We start from the raw sequence: 13,599 nt of genomic DNA on the forward strand, positions 1-13,599 counted from the left end.
CTTTTGAAAGTTGACTTGTTCAAATCAGGATCCAAACAAGATGTGTACTCTGCTTTGGCATATATATTTCTTAAGTCCCCACTACTCTACAATCCCCCCTCCCCCATCTTGATGCTATTTACATATGGAAGGAATGAGGTCACTTGTCCTGTGGAGCTTCCCACTTTCAGGATCTGGCTGACTGTTCCCTGTGGTGTCACTGAACATGTTCCTCTGCCCCCCATGAGTCCTGTCTACTGGTGGTTGTACACAGAGGCTGCACGGTTGTCCGTTTTGTAGTCCACCTGACCAGCCACCCCGCCAGAAAGGAAGTGAAAAAGATGGAGGAATCACCATGAGCACTGGTGGATTTGGGGGAGGGAATGTCTCTAGAAATCTGTGTGATTAATAAATATTGATACTATGAGAGCTGGCAGATCAGCTCCTATTGCTTCTTTGCTGACATGTCCCCAGTGGCTTCTTACTGCATTAGAATAAAATCCAAATTCCTTCTGCTGGCTCATGAGTCCCACAGGACTGGCCAGTCTCCCTGATGCCTCTCCCCAGCCCCAACTAAGGGATGTGCCTCTCCCATCACACTGGCCTTCTGTTCTTCTGACATATCAGGCCCCATCCAGGATATGTGGGTATCCTTCCTCGGTCCTTCACCAGGCTGGTTCCCTAACTTGATATTCATTCTTTAATGAAGCCTTCCCAAACCACTCTAGGAGCCTTTCTCTGTCACTCTGCTTTCTTCTTTTTCCTTAGAGGTTACCACTAATTGAAATTAGTTTGCTATTTACTGATTATCTCCATCACTAAATTATCAGTTCCAGAACGGCAGGGCTATCTGTGTTGTTCACTGATGTAGCCCCAGCTCCTGGAATAGTGTCCAGGACACTCGTTCACTAGTGTATGAATGAGCGAACAGACAGCCTCTACCTGACCTGATGTGTTTAGTGCATCCTGACTTGCAGACCTCTGGGGAAGGGAGTTCATTCTTCTTCCGCCCGGCAACATAAAGTACTCTGGAGGATCACTTCCCTTTGTCTCTACCCTGAGCTTCTGGAAGATGAAACCCTCAGTGGGGAAGGAAGGGGAAAGTAGATCATGGCCTGTGGCAGAACCTGCTGCTTGTCCCAGCAGCTGTGCCCCTTTCTCCTGCCAACAGAACTGATTTTATTCAGGGCAGCAGAGTGCTGGGTCGGCCTGGGCATCTGACTCAAGGTGACTAACAATTACTTTCCCTTGGAATGTAGAAGTGGACATGGCCATTGTGAGTGATGTGACTGACTCATGTGAGTCAGTGAGTATTGGTGTTTTGAGTAAGTGGAAGGCCTCCTGTGTGAGCATGTGTGCGCGTGCACGTGTACACGTGTAGGAGGCATTTCACAACTCATGCCTAGAGGTATGGAGTTAGCTGGCAGAGAGGCACCGCTGGGGAAGCATGAAGCAGATTCATGGAGCAAAAAAGAAGGGGAGCCTATAGCCTTTGAGAAAGTGAGAACCAGGTGAGGGGAGAGGTGGGGGTGGGGAGCAAGAGTGCACCCTCTTCCTGGTTCCCCATGAGCATTCCTGAAGATACCACGGGGAGGCATACAAGGGAGGTGGCAGAGAAGGGGCAGGAAAGTGGAGAGTCCCCAGGGTCGGGCTAGTTAAGGGAGATGGAGGCCAGGTGAAGCTGCGGTGACCTGGACAGCAGAGGCGTCCTCTAAAGAGGCAGCTGGGCCTCAGCTCCTGCAACCGAGCCTTGCAGGCATGTGGATGCCTGATCATGGGATTTTTCAAGAGAAACCAGAAATCTAGAACTGTATCCAACATCTCCCAATCTGAAAAACAAAAACAACAGCTATGACAGCAACAAACTAACATGCAGAGATGACCTCTAAAAGGATTTTCAAGAAACTGCTCATGGTGGTTGCCCCTGGGGAGGGAAACTGGGTATCTTTCCTCTCCACTCCCAGCCCCATCCCTGCTTCATTTATTTTCTTTAGTACTTATACTCACTTATGTCTCTGATTTATTCCTGGCCTCCCTCCCCATAAGAATGTGACCTACTGTGTATCCCCAGGATCTGTGTTTTGGAAGAAGGGGCAGAAAGGAGCCTTACTTTTTATTGCACACCACTGGCTACCATTTGCATTACTTTCATGTATTCTTAGTCAACAGATGAATTACCAACACACACCACAATGAGGGCCAACAAAGTAAGTATGCGGGCCTGATTTGAGCAGGGGCTGCTGTTTTGTGACTCTCGGTGACTGGTCTTAAGCTTCGCCAGAGATGAGGGCCTGAGGGCAGCCCCAAACTCTGCTGGGCCCTGGATCCCAGGCCAGGCTGGGGTATCCCGACCAGCTGAGGGCACTGTTGGCTCCGCTTGGCAGCCCAGCTGTGCCCTTGGGCCAGCCTGGCAGAGTTCAGAGGATTAGTCCTTTGAGGTCACGTTTGGGCTGGTTGGGAAATGCAGTGGCCCCGATGCGACCCTGACTTGCTTATGCAAAAACCTCTGACAGATGGGCTTTGCTGATGGCATTTTGTTTCCAGCTCAGTCGGAAACCCCCAATTCGCTTTGCTCCCTTCTATGAAAACACACAGATGTTCTTGAGGCCCTGGTCTCTTTGCACAAATCCCTTCCCCGAGCAGGTGCAGCTGAGTCTGCTTGTGACGTTCACAGACTGAGTGTATGATACCCACAGCCTCTCTGGGATTCAGGGACCGGTGCACACTGGTCCCTTTCTAGCTGTCTCTGTCCAACTCCCTCTTCCTAAAAGCACTCTGATCTTCCTGATGGGGAACCTCTTGTTATGAGAGCCAGACTGCCTGGGTTCAGATACTGGTGTGCCATGGACTGGTTACTGAAACTGTGACTCAATTTCAATCCGTAAAATGGAGATAATACCATCTACCTCATGGTCCCTGCTATTATCACCGTTCCTTCGCGTATCTTTGGCAGGAGTTCTTCCCCCTCCCCGCAATTACAGAAGCACAGCCAAGGGTGGGCACAGGACCTCAGCAGAGCATAAAAGGCTGGAGGGTGTCCTGCAGTAGCAGGGGATGTGGATCTGACTTTTCCTACATGTCACTTGCTAGGGACCCTGGCGTTCCTTTCTTCCAGTGTTGCTTGGCTCCTGCCTGTTTTCTACAATTGCTCCTCTGGCCTCCTGTTGATTCTGTAAGCCACTGATAAATCTGCCTCTGCCCAAGACTGTCAAGCAAGGCTTTTGCTGCTGGCATCTGAGGACCTTGACTAAGACACGGTGCTGTGTGCAAAGAAGGCAGCTGCGGATGGTGGAGGGGAACAAATGGGGCCAAGGCAGTGGCACAATGAGAAGCAAGCGACAGTGGGTGAGTCAGGTGGGAGGCATTTGGCTGCAAGTAACAATACCATCCAGTGGTGTCCTGGGCAATGAAGACATTTCATTATCTCATGTAACAAGGAGGCCAGATATGGCAGCTCCACGCTTGGTACAGGGAAATGACGTCAGGTGTTTTCTCTTTCTCCCCCACTGCGGTCCCGCAGTGTGCTGCTGGCTTACATCTTTGGCTTGTGGCCCCGTGGTCACAAGCTGGCAGCCACAGCCATGCCTCTCACTGAACTACTGGCGAGGGGTAAAGAAAGGGATGATGTCAGAGTGTTCTCACCGATCTGACCCTAATCAGGAAGGAGAACATTGCCAGAACATTGCCCCTACCTCCACAGACATTCTTTTATGTCTCATTGGCCAGGATGTGGTCCCTTATGGCCACTCCAGTTGCCAGAGAAGCTGGTGAAGCCAGAGTCTATGATCATCCTGATTGCCCTTGGGCCACTGAGGACTCATCCCTGGGGCTGGCCACACTGGTTCCCAGAAAACATCAGCGTCTGTTAGAAGAGCAGGCAACTAATGGTGTATCTGTGTAAGTGCCCCCAGACTGTCATTTGTGAAGAAGCTGGGGAACTCTGAGCTGAGAGAATGCTTCCTTATCAGGCCCCCAAAGCCTGGAGGCTAGAACAGCAGACGGACAGGCAAGCACCATGGCCCCAGTGTCCTGGCTCTGAAGGGCCCTGCTCTGTGGGGCCACAGTATCTGCCGGAACCTCACAGAGCAGAGGAAAAGGGAAAAACACAAGCCTTCCAGTGTTAGACATTTGTAGTTTGCTCCCCCAGCCTCCATGACTTCTTTTTCCAACAACAGCCCAGATTTCCCTTTGAGAACCTGCCCGCTCTGACCTCCACCCAATGGGCTAGAGGAGGGCTTCTTCTCAAGGTCAGGAACAAATCACACAACCCAATCAAAACCAGAGACCTAGTGATGTCTTTGCTAGAAGTGCTGGGGCTGAAGACTGTGCTTTTCCCTTTTACCCCGAGCTGGAGAGGATGTGAAAGATGGAATCACTGTAGCCATCTTGTGACCACGAGGGGAGAACCATCTGTGAAAGGGGCTGAGAGTTACAGACAATCTGGGGGCTGTAGTCATCATTTGAGTCTCTACATCAAGCCTGGACCTGAAGCCAACCGGATTCCACTTCCCACCTCTGGACATTTTAGTTACATGACAAAACAACAACAACAAAACAACATCTATAACAACAGCTACCACGTATGACCCTTCTATGGTCCAGGTCCTTGTCTAAGCACCTGACATTTGTTATTTCTCTTAACCCTCACAACAGCTCCATGGGGTAGATATCATTATTATCTCCAGCTTACACATGAGGAAACAGGAAGGAAGTAATGTGTCCTAGACCATATGACTATGAGGTGGCAGAGTTGGGACTGACCCCAGCTGTTTCATTCCTGAAGTAAAGCAGTCCTGAGCTCAAGCACCAGCCCTCCCAGTGATCACAGGCAGACTCCTGCACCTCGTGATTCTCATTTTCTTCATTGGTGACACACAATAAATTATCTCCAGATCCAATTGCTCTTCTGAGTTCCAAACTCAGGTATTACCTGCTTACTTGACACCACCATGTCTGTATCTCATATGCACTGCAAACTGAACATTCCCAACCTGACCTCTTGATCTCTCCCAACCACAAAACTTGCTCCTTCTCAGGATAGTCAGGATGGGCTGAGCTACGCTACACTAACAAAGGACCCCAAGTGCTCAGAGGCTTACACAACAAGGGTTTGTTTCTAGTTCATACTGCATGTCCGTCATGGATTGGCCAAGGGCCCCGCTCATGTCAGCTTTGTTCCCAGTTGAGGGAGTAGCCCTTCACCTGAGACCCTGCCAATCTCAGAGGGAAAAGACATGGTTGAACCATGCAATGGCCCTTAAAGTTCCTGCTCAGGAATGACACGTGTCACTTCTGCAAACTACATTTTATTGGCCAAATCAAGACAAGAGGTGTCAACAGGGTGGTACAGCAGAATATCTGTCAGAACAGGAATGCAACTGGCCATCTGCTTCCTCTGCATCTCAGCAAAAGGCACTTACTTCCACCCAAGGGCTCAAACTGGAAACGTCAATGTCATCCTTCACACTTCCTCTCCCTCACTCCACATGTCCAACTCACCACCCCACGTCCTGTTGACTCTCCCCACAGCATATCCGAGTCCATCTTTCTCTCCCACCAGCCCTCTGGTCTGAGCTGCTGTGACTTTCACTGGTTCACTACACCACAGCCTCACTGGTGTCTCTGCTTCTGTTCCTGCTCTCCTAAGGGCCCTTTTCCACACAATAAAATTCAAAACCTTCCTCTCAGTCCTCCAGGCTCCCTTTCCTCTTCCCCTTGCCCTTGGAGCCCAGGCCACAATGTCCCTCTTTCAGTTCCCCTCACACCCATCTTCCCTGCTGTCTCAGGACCTTTGTAAATGCCATTCCTGCTCCCCTTCCTTTACCTAGGTAATTCTTTCTCAAGACTCAGGGCAAATGACACTTTCTCCACCTAAGCTTCGTTTCTCACCAACCTGTTCAATCCCCAACCTGAGCTCTCTGCATTTCCCTTTGGTGGTACCTGCATCAATATATGTAAGTAGAGACCTCCCTGGTGGTCCAGGGTTAAGAATCCGCCTTCTAATGCAGGGGACATGGGTTCGATCCCTGGTTGGGGAACTAAAATCCCACATACTGCGGGGCAACTAAGCCCACGCGCCGCAACTACTGAGCCCATGCGCCTCAACTAAAGAGCCCACGTGCCGCAACTACAGAGCCCACACACTCTGGAGCCCGCCCGCCACAACTAGACAGAAGCCCACGCGCCGCAATGAAGAGCCCGCATGCCACAAGGAAGATCCTGCGTGCCCCAACTAAGACCCAATGCAGCCAAAAACAAATAAATAAATATTAAAAATATATACATATATGTAAGTAATTTACCATGTAATTAATTGTTTGCCGCATGTAAAGTTTGTGAGGCACTGAATGTGAGTCACTGCCTGCACCTGTGGCACAAGCCTGACGCACAGTAGGCCATTAATAAATATCTGCTGAATAAATGAGTGGATGAATGACAACTTCATTCTGCACCAGGAAGCACCGTCTCAGTTGGGGTCCATGACCTGAGGGTGGGTAGGGCTTGCTTGGTGCCCAAGTGTGTCTGCCCTTGGGAAGAAGCTGAAAGTAATGTGTTGGGGGGAGAGAGAGTGTCTGTGTGTGTGTGTATGTATGCTGCCCCTTCACAGGCCTTGGATGAGAGGGGCTAAGTAGGTATCCAGGGTCTCCATCCTATATAGCCTCTGTGTCTAGGGCTGCCCTGATCTATTCCAGATGTTTCTCCTTTATGGAAGCATGACCCAGTCATTGTGATGGGGGCTCAGTGGGACCTGTGAGCTCTGGATAGCTCAGCGTTGTGGCACCAAGTCTGAGGGCTACTCTCAGAGGCTCTGGGAGAACAATGACTCCTCCAGGGACACAGTGGCGATTCAGCAGTTTTGGGGCACATACAAGTCATTCATTTGTCCAGAAAGAACTAGTTAGTCCTTGGGCTTCCCTGGTGGCGCAGTGATTAAGAATCTGCCTGCCAACGCAGGGGACACGGGTTCGAGCCCTGGTCCAGGAAGAACCCACACGCCGCGGAGCAACTAAGCCAGTGCACTACAACTAGTAAGCCTGCACTCTAGAGCCCGCGAGCCACAACTACTGAAGCCTGCGCGCCTAGAGCCCGTGCTCTGCAACAAGAGAAGCCACTGCAGTAAGAAGCTCGCGCACCGCAACAAAGAGTAGCCCCCACTCGCCACAACTAGAGAAAGCCTGCGAGCAGCAACAAAGACCCAACGCAGCCAAAAATAATAAATTAAAAAAAAAAAAGAACTAGTTAATCCTTAAAACTCATTCATTCATTCACTCACTCATACAACAAACACCTACCACATTCTTTTTTTTTTTTGGCCGCACTGCGGGGCTTGTGGGATCTTAGTTGCCCGACCAGGGATGGAACCTGGGCCCTTGGCAGTGAAAGCGTGGAGCCCTAACTGCTGGACCGCCAGGGAATTCCCACACCTACCACATTCTTACAAATCATTCAGTCCAAAAAATTCATTCAGTCAAAAAAAGCACTAAAAACTTATTCACTTATTCAACGTTTACTAGGCATGTATAACTCATTTATTCCACAAACACTAAGCACTTAAAATCCATTAATTTATTCAATAAATTTCTTAAAGCATCTACTATGTGATGTTATAGGAGCTGAAGATATAGCCCTGAGCAGGACAGACCACGCTCCCCACCCCTTAAGAACTTACTTCCAGCAGAAGGAAGCCAGAGAAATAAGTAAACAAAGACAGAAAACAAGGGAACTTCAAAGGGTAGTCAGCCATATAAAGGAATAAAATGTAACGCTGTGATAGGTTGGGAGGAGGTCCCACCCTGATGGCTCAGAGAGGGGGTGCCCTCTGACCTGGGGTCTGCATCAGGAGAGGGCGCCTGCCGTGCCCCAGGTGTGCTGATGAGCGAGGCTGACGTGCCGGGGCAGGAAAGCTGGGAGCGGCCCATATACAAGGCTCTCTGGGGTTGTCTGAGGCGATGGCTCTCTCCCCCAGCTGTCCATTAGAGGCACCGGGGAGCTTAGTAAAAATACAGGTGTTCACACCCCACCCGCAGAGAGTCTGAATCAGCTGGTTTGGGGTAGGGCCCAGGCCTGAGTGTCTTTTAAAAGCTCTGCAGCTGATTCCAATATGCAGCCAGGGCTGAGGAGAGAGGAAGAAATGGAGAGAGCAAAGAGAGGAGGGTCTGACACCAAGCCTCGAGAGGCTGCAGAAGTCAGAGGGAGTGAGCACACTGGCCACAGCGGGCCCAGGCAGAGGGGCAGGAGGGCAGGTGTGCGAGAGGCCCTGGAGGGGGGTGTGGTCTGGGGAGGACCAGGTGGTTCACAGGCTGGATGCTGCTGAGAGGGTCACCTTTGGTGACAACTACCGGTCTGAAGGGCACCGTGACCACTGCAGGAGGTATTTCCGGGGCCTTCCGCTTCAGGGAGCCTTGTCCACGCCCCTCGCCCCCGGTGCTGCTGGCCAGCGCGCGGTGACTTCCTCCCGCCAGCCCCTCCACACCCCAGGCAGAATCACCTTTGTCCTCCCCTCCCTGAGCTCCCAGGGCTCTGGGCTGCACACACTCTCGACTGCAAGAGTTAGCCCACAGGATTTTTAAGCCTCTGAGTATCTTTTGTTCTCCTTAGACCTTGAACAGCTCCAAGTCTGTGGTGGACTGGGGTCTAACGTTTGTGTTCTGGCCGCATGGGTCGGGTAGAGGGGAGGAATGATATGGTGGTGATGTTTATAACAATAAGGCGAATACTTATGAGCTCTCCTGATGGGCCAGGTGCGGGGCTACCCTCGTGGGGTGTATTAACTTGTGTGTTATAATAACCCTATTAGGTAGGGACCCTAGCATGCCCGTGTTACAGATGAGGCAAGGGTAACACGGCCAAGTCACACAGCTGGGATTCAAACCTCGACAGTCTGGCTCCCACACCTATGCTCTAAATAAAAGATACAGCAGGTCCAATGGGTGTGTTGTGTGAATACATGAATGACGCAAGGATCTTTGAAATAAATTCATAAGGACAAAACTCTGGAATGTCAGCAACACCTCAGCAGATTTCAGATTAAGAATCTGTTTTCTCCCCACTATATCCTTCCCCACTTTATTGGAAATCTGAGCATACACAGGACCACTTTAGAGCTCCCCCAGGAAACAAGATGGATGGAAATCTCAGAAGTCTCATTAGAAAGTATCATGGCAGAGACTCTGCTCCATCAGCCCAAAGAACAATGAGCAGGGCCTTGACCATAGCCATATACTACTGTGATCTGTTTTGTATGCTCAACAATTCTGACACCAAATGTGTGGGTTTTCCATACCAAGCAATTCTCTTAGGGCTGGGTGTCCCACAATTTAACTCAATCCTGACACTAACTACCCAGAGTGAGCACAAACCCCGTAGGTGAAGGGCTCAGTCCCCTAAGACTGTCCCCACTTCAGACCCCAACTGCAAGCAGTGGGGGGTCTAGGTTACCCACACTTCTGTCCGACTTGGCTGCAAATCAGAGGTCCCCACGACCCCCTCCTCAAGTTCAATAATCAGCTATAACAGCTCACATAACTCAGGAAACACTACTTACTACTCCTGGTTTATTATAAAGGATACAGATGAACAGTCAGATGAAGAGATACACAGGATGAGGTCTAGAAGGGTCCTGAGTGCAGAAGCTTCTGTTCCTGTGGAGTTTGGGGTGTGCCGCCCTCCCAGCATGTGCATGCGTTCACCAACCTAGAAGCTCTCTGAACCGTGTTGTTTAGGGCTCCATGGAGGTTCTGTTATGAAGGCCTGATGGATTAAATCACTGGCTATTGGTGATTTAATCTGCAGCCCCTCTCCCTTCCCAAAGGTCAGGGGGGTGGAGCTGAAAGTCCCAAGCCTCTAATCACGTGGTTGGTTCCTCTGGCAACCAGCCCCATCCTGAAGATATTTAGGGGTCCACCAAGAGTCACCTCTTTAGCATAAACTCAGGTACGGTTCAAAGGAGCTTATTTTGAATAACAAAAGACGGTATCACCCATATCTCTCAGGAAATTCCAAGGGTTTTAGAAGCTCTTGTGCCAGGAACCTGAATGAAGACCAAAATATTTTTCTTATTATATCAAAGTATCACGCTGTGAGAACCTGCACTTTCATATTTAATGTCAGAGCCCAGCGGATGGGTGTTTCTAATTTAAACTTTCCCAGGCATCCAGGAGAGCTCCACATTCCTACCTAGGAGTCAAGGGCAGTCCCCACAGGGGCAAGAGTAGCCATGTATAACTATTACGCTCAAAACAGGTGAGGGTCCCACACAAGTCAGAGTTAAATCGGTATCGGTTTTTCCCCCTTGGGGAAATAGGAAGAATGAACTGGAATTATGCATTGAAAATGTAGGTGTGCATATTGTTTTATTTGTACCCAGCAATTCCCCTTCTAGGAATCTCTTCCTCAGATATTCACCCCAGTGCACCTTGAAAGACAGACTCAAGGTGGTTCAGCTGCAGGGGTGCTCCCACTCCCGCACTGCTGTAACATGGAAGCGCTGGGAACAGCCCCAATGCCCACGAGCAGAGGATGGGTTAAGTGAATCTGGGTGCCTCTATTCCAGGGAAGGTGCCGCAGCTGTGATAAACAGTGAGGTAGCACCACGTGTCGTGCGTGCAGATTGTCCACACGGCCTGAAGGGAATGAGCAGGGCTCATACTTCCTGAGTGCTTACTGTGCACCAGGTGAAATGCTTACACACATTCACCCATTTAATCTTCATGACAAGCCTGTGAGGGAGGGACTACCTGAGGGACCATGCTCATTTAAAGCCAATGCAACTCAGTCCAGAGAGGCTGAGTAACTTGCCCAAGGTCACTCAGCTAGAATCCAGGAGCGCTGGGATCTGAACCGAGGCTATCCAGCTTCCTACCTTATACTCTTTTACTCTATGCTGCCACTTGGGAAGGGAAAGCAGCAAGTTGTGGAATAGTTTGTGTAGCATGACCCCATTTGGTTTAAATAAGAGGGGGACAGATTTTGTTAGTGTGAGTGTGTATATACATAAATTCTATAAAACGTACAAGAAAGGGTCTAGGAAGACATCCACCAAACCATTAAAAGTGGTTACTTCTAAGGAGTAAAATGGAATGGAGATAAAGGAAAACTTAAAAAAAAAAATTCTCCATGTCTGTGTATGAATTTTTACAAGTATGTAAGTTTGGCCCTCTTCAAGACCCCTATGAGGCTCTGCCCCGAATCCAAATCCTGGCGAGAAGCCCTGTGAATAGGTTTTGCATGTCTTCTTCCAGACCTTTCTCTGTGAGTCTATAAGGAAATGCTCACAATTGCACAGGGGAGGGGCGCCTCAGGCTGGGGTTAAGTTTTCAGTTTTAAAAGTGAGCATGTGACGGGAAACATGAGTGGAGGGAAAGCCACGCCCCGAAAAGCCCTGATGGATGCAGTTAGAATGGAAGAGCTGCCCCACCCCCTGGGTAGAGCACAAGTCCCCACCTCAACCTCACCTCTAGGGCCATGGAGTCTGAAAAATACGCATCTTTCCAAGTGGAGATTCCTCTGTGGCCTAGCAAGATGCTCGCCCCCAGCCCCACTGAGGGAAGAAAGGGGCACCCCATCTCATGTTCATGTGTCCTCAGTGAAACAGAAGCAGTGCTTACCCAAAATGCTTAAACTGCAATAAACGCTTATATACAGAAAAGAATTTTTTTTTAAATAAGTGAGTTAATACCTCCATAGTTGCTTTTCTTACTTATTACCAGATCTTGAAGATGCTTCCTGATGTGACAGCTGTAGAGTAGTGGTTAGAAGCAAAGACCACCCAGGTTCAATTCCGACCTCTGCCACTCAGACCTTGGGCAGGTGACTTAGCCTCCCTATACCTCACTTTTCCCATCTGTAAAATGGAGATAATAATAGGGCTTAATTCGTAGGAATGTTATGAATTAATGAACGTAGAGACTTAGAATATCCCTGGCACACAGTGATATATAAGTATTAGCTATTATCATTTTCACTTATGTAATAATAATGATAGTAATATCTTAAGCAAACAACCAGGACCAAAGGTGGCCTTGGAATGAACCCTGGCTCCTCTGGGCTCAGGAGCCAGGTAACCCACGCTGGCCAAACTTGAACAAGAGGAAGGGCAAGCCCCTCCTTCCTGGTGGCCCCAGACCAGGGCCAGGGGAGGCACCCGCTGCTGAGTCCCTGTGGGGTTGGGTGGGTTAGGCGAGGGTGTCACTACCTCCCGTGAAGCACATGTGGATTGAGCATCTTGTTCCAATTCTGGGCGCAGTCCCACTCACTTCAAATGAGACTTTGAAATCCAAAATTAAAAAAGGATGCGGGCTTCCCTGGTGGCGCAGTGGTTGAGAATCTGCCTGCCAATGCAGGGGACACGGGTTCAAGCCCTGGTCTGGGAAGATCCCACATGCCGCGGAGCAACAGGGCCTGTGAGCCACAACTACTGAGCCTGCGCATCTGGAGCCTGTGCTCCGCAACAAGAGAGGCCACGATAGTGAGGGGCCCGTGCACGGCGATGAAGAGTGGCCCCCACCTGCTGCTACTAGAGAAAGCCCTCGCACAGAAACGAAGACCCAACACAGCCATAAATAAATAAATAAATAAATAAAATTTAAAAAAAAAAAAAAAAAAAAAAGGATGCTTCCTGGAGTACAGGCACATGCACCAGGCCCACCCAGGAGCTGCAGCCATGCTCGTGGAGTGGGGATACAGTGACAGAGCTGGGCTACGGGCCTCTGTGGTCAGGGGAGCCCCTTCTGGGAAGACTTAATCAGGGGCACAACCCCTGCTCCAGGGAGCTGGACATCCTTTGAGGGATCTCCTGGCTCTAGCCAGGCCCAATGTCAAGCCACACGCACTGGTATGGCCGTGCCGTTTATTTTGATATTGAAGCTTTTCGGTCTACGGCTGCTGCCTCGAACCCCGAGTGTTCCCGCTATCACTGTGTGGGGCAACGCTGGGCCCACAGAGGCTTCCAGGACCCTGCTTCTGAGGCTGCTCTCGTGGCAGCTGGTGCCCAGGTCGGACTGGTGGTTAAATATTCAGTACGTTCCCCCGCAGGGCTCACTCCTGTGGCCAGGCCAAACTTCCTTTAGAAGATGGTTGTCTTGTCAGCTTGGAGCCTGACTTGCTAACTAATCCCAGCTAATTGCCACTGAAACCTGCTAAGATCACATCTGTTGGGTCTAGAGATTAAATCAATATTTGACAATCTTGATTAAACAGAGCCAGGGAATCCTTGTCAAAGAACATCTGTTAAAGCCCTGTTCTTTCCATCCTGCTCTTGGGGGGGCCAGGCCGGAGGTGTCTGGGGCTCTGCTTGTCCTCACCTGAGGACGACTCTGGGGTGGGGGGCGGGGAGCAGTGGAGCCCACCAGGAACACCGCGGCCAGGAAGGCTCCCTGTGGTGGGAGGGGAGGGGGGTGAGGGGGACACACATAGCTGGGCCTTGTTATCCTGGGTGGCACCCAGCTGCCAACAGTAACCATCCTAACTGCCTCCCTCCCCCATCCGGAGCGCCAGGCCCCCCTGCAGAGTACCTGCCACAAAACACTGAATTCAAGTTTTCTAGTGACCCGTGGAGGCAGTGTTCTCATCACCTCCATTTCAGAATGGGGAAAGCAAGGTTCTGAGAGGCGACATTACTTG

General features: G+C 50.3%; 1 protein-coding gene across 4 annotated transcripts in view; it reads right to left on the reverse strand.

Moving 5' to 3' along the window:
* Nucleotides 1-13,599, reverse strand: part of SIPA1L3 (signal induced proliferation associated 1 like 3) — a 238,270-nt gene that overhangs the window by 98,344 nt on the left and 126,327 nt on the right. The gene's annotated exons all lie outside the window — the stretch shown is intronic.

Source organism: Balaenoptera ricei, chromosome 19 (genome assembly GCF_028023285.1).
Source record: "Balaenoptera ricei isolate mBalRic1 chromosome 19, mBalRic1.hap2, whole genome shotgun sequence".
Lineage (NCBI taxonomy): Eukaryota > Metazoa > Chordata > Mammalia > Artiodactyla > Balaenopteridae > Balaenoptera > Balaenoptera ricei.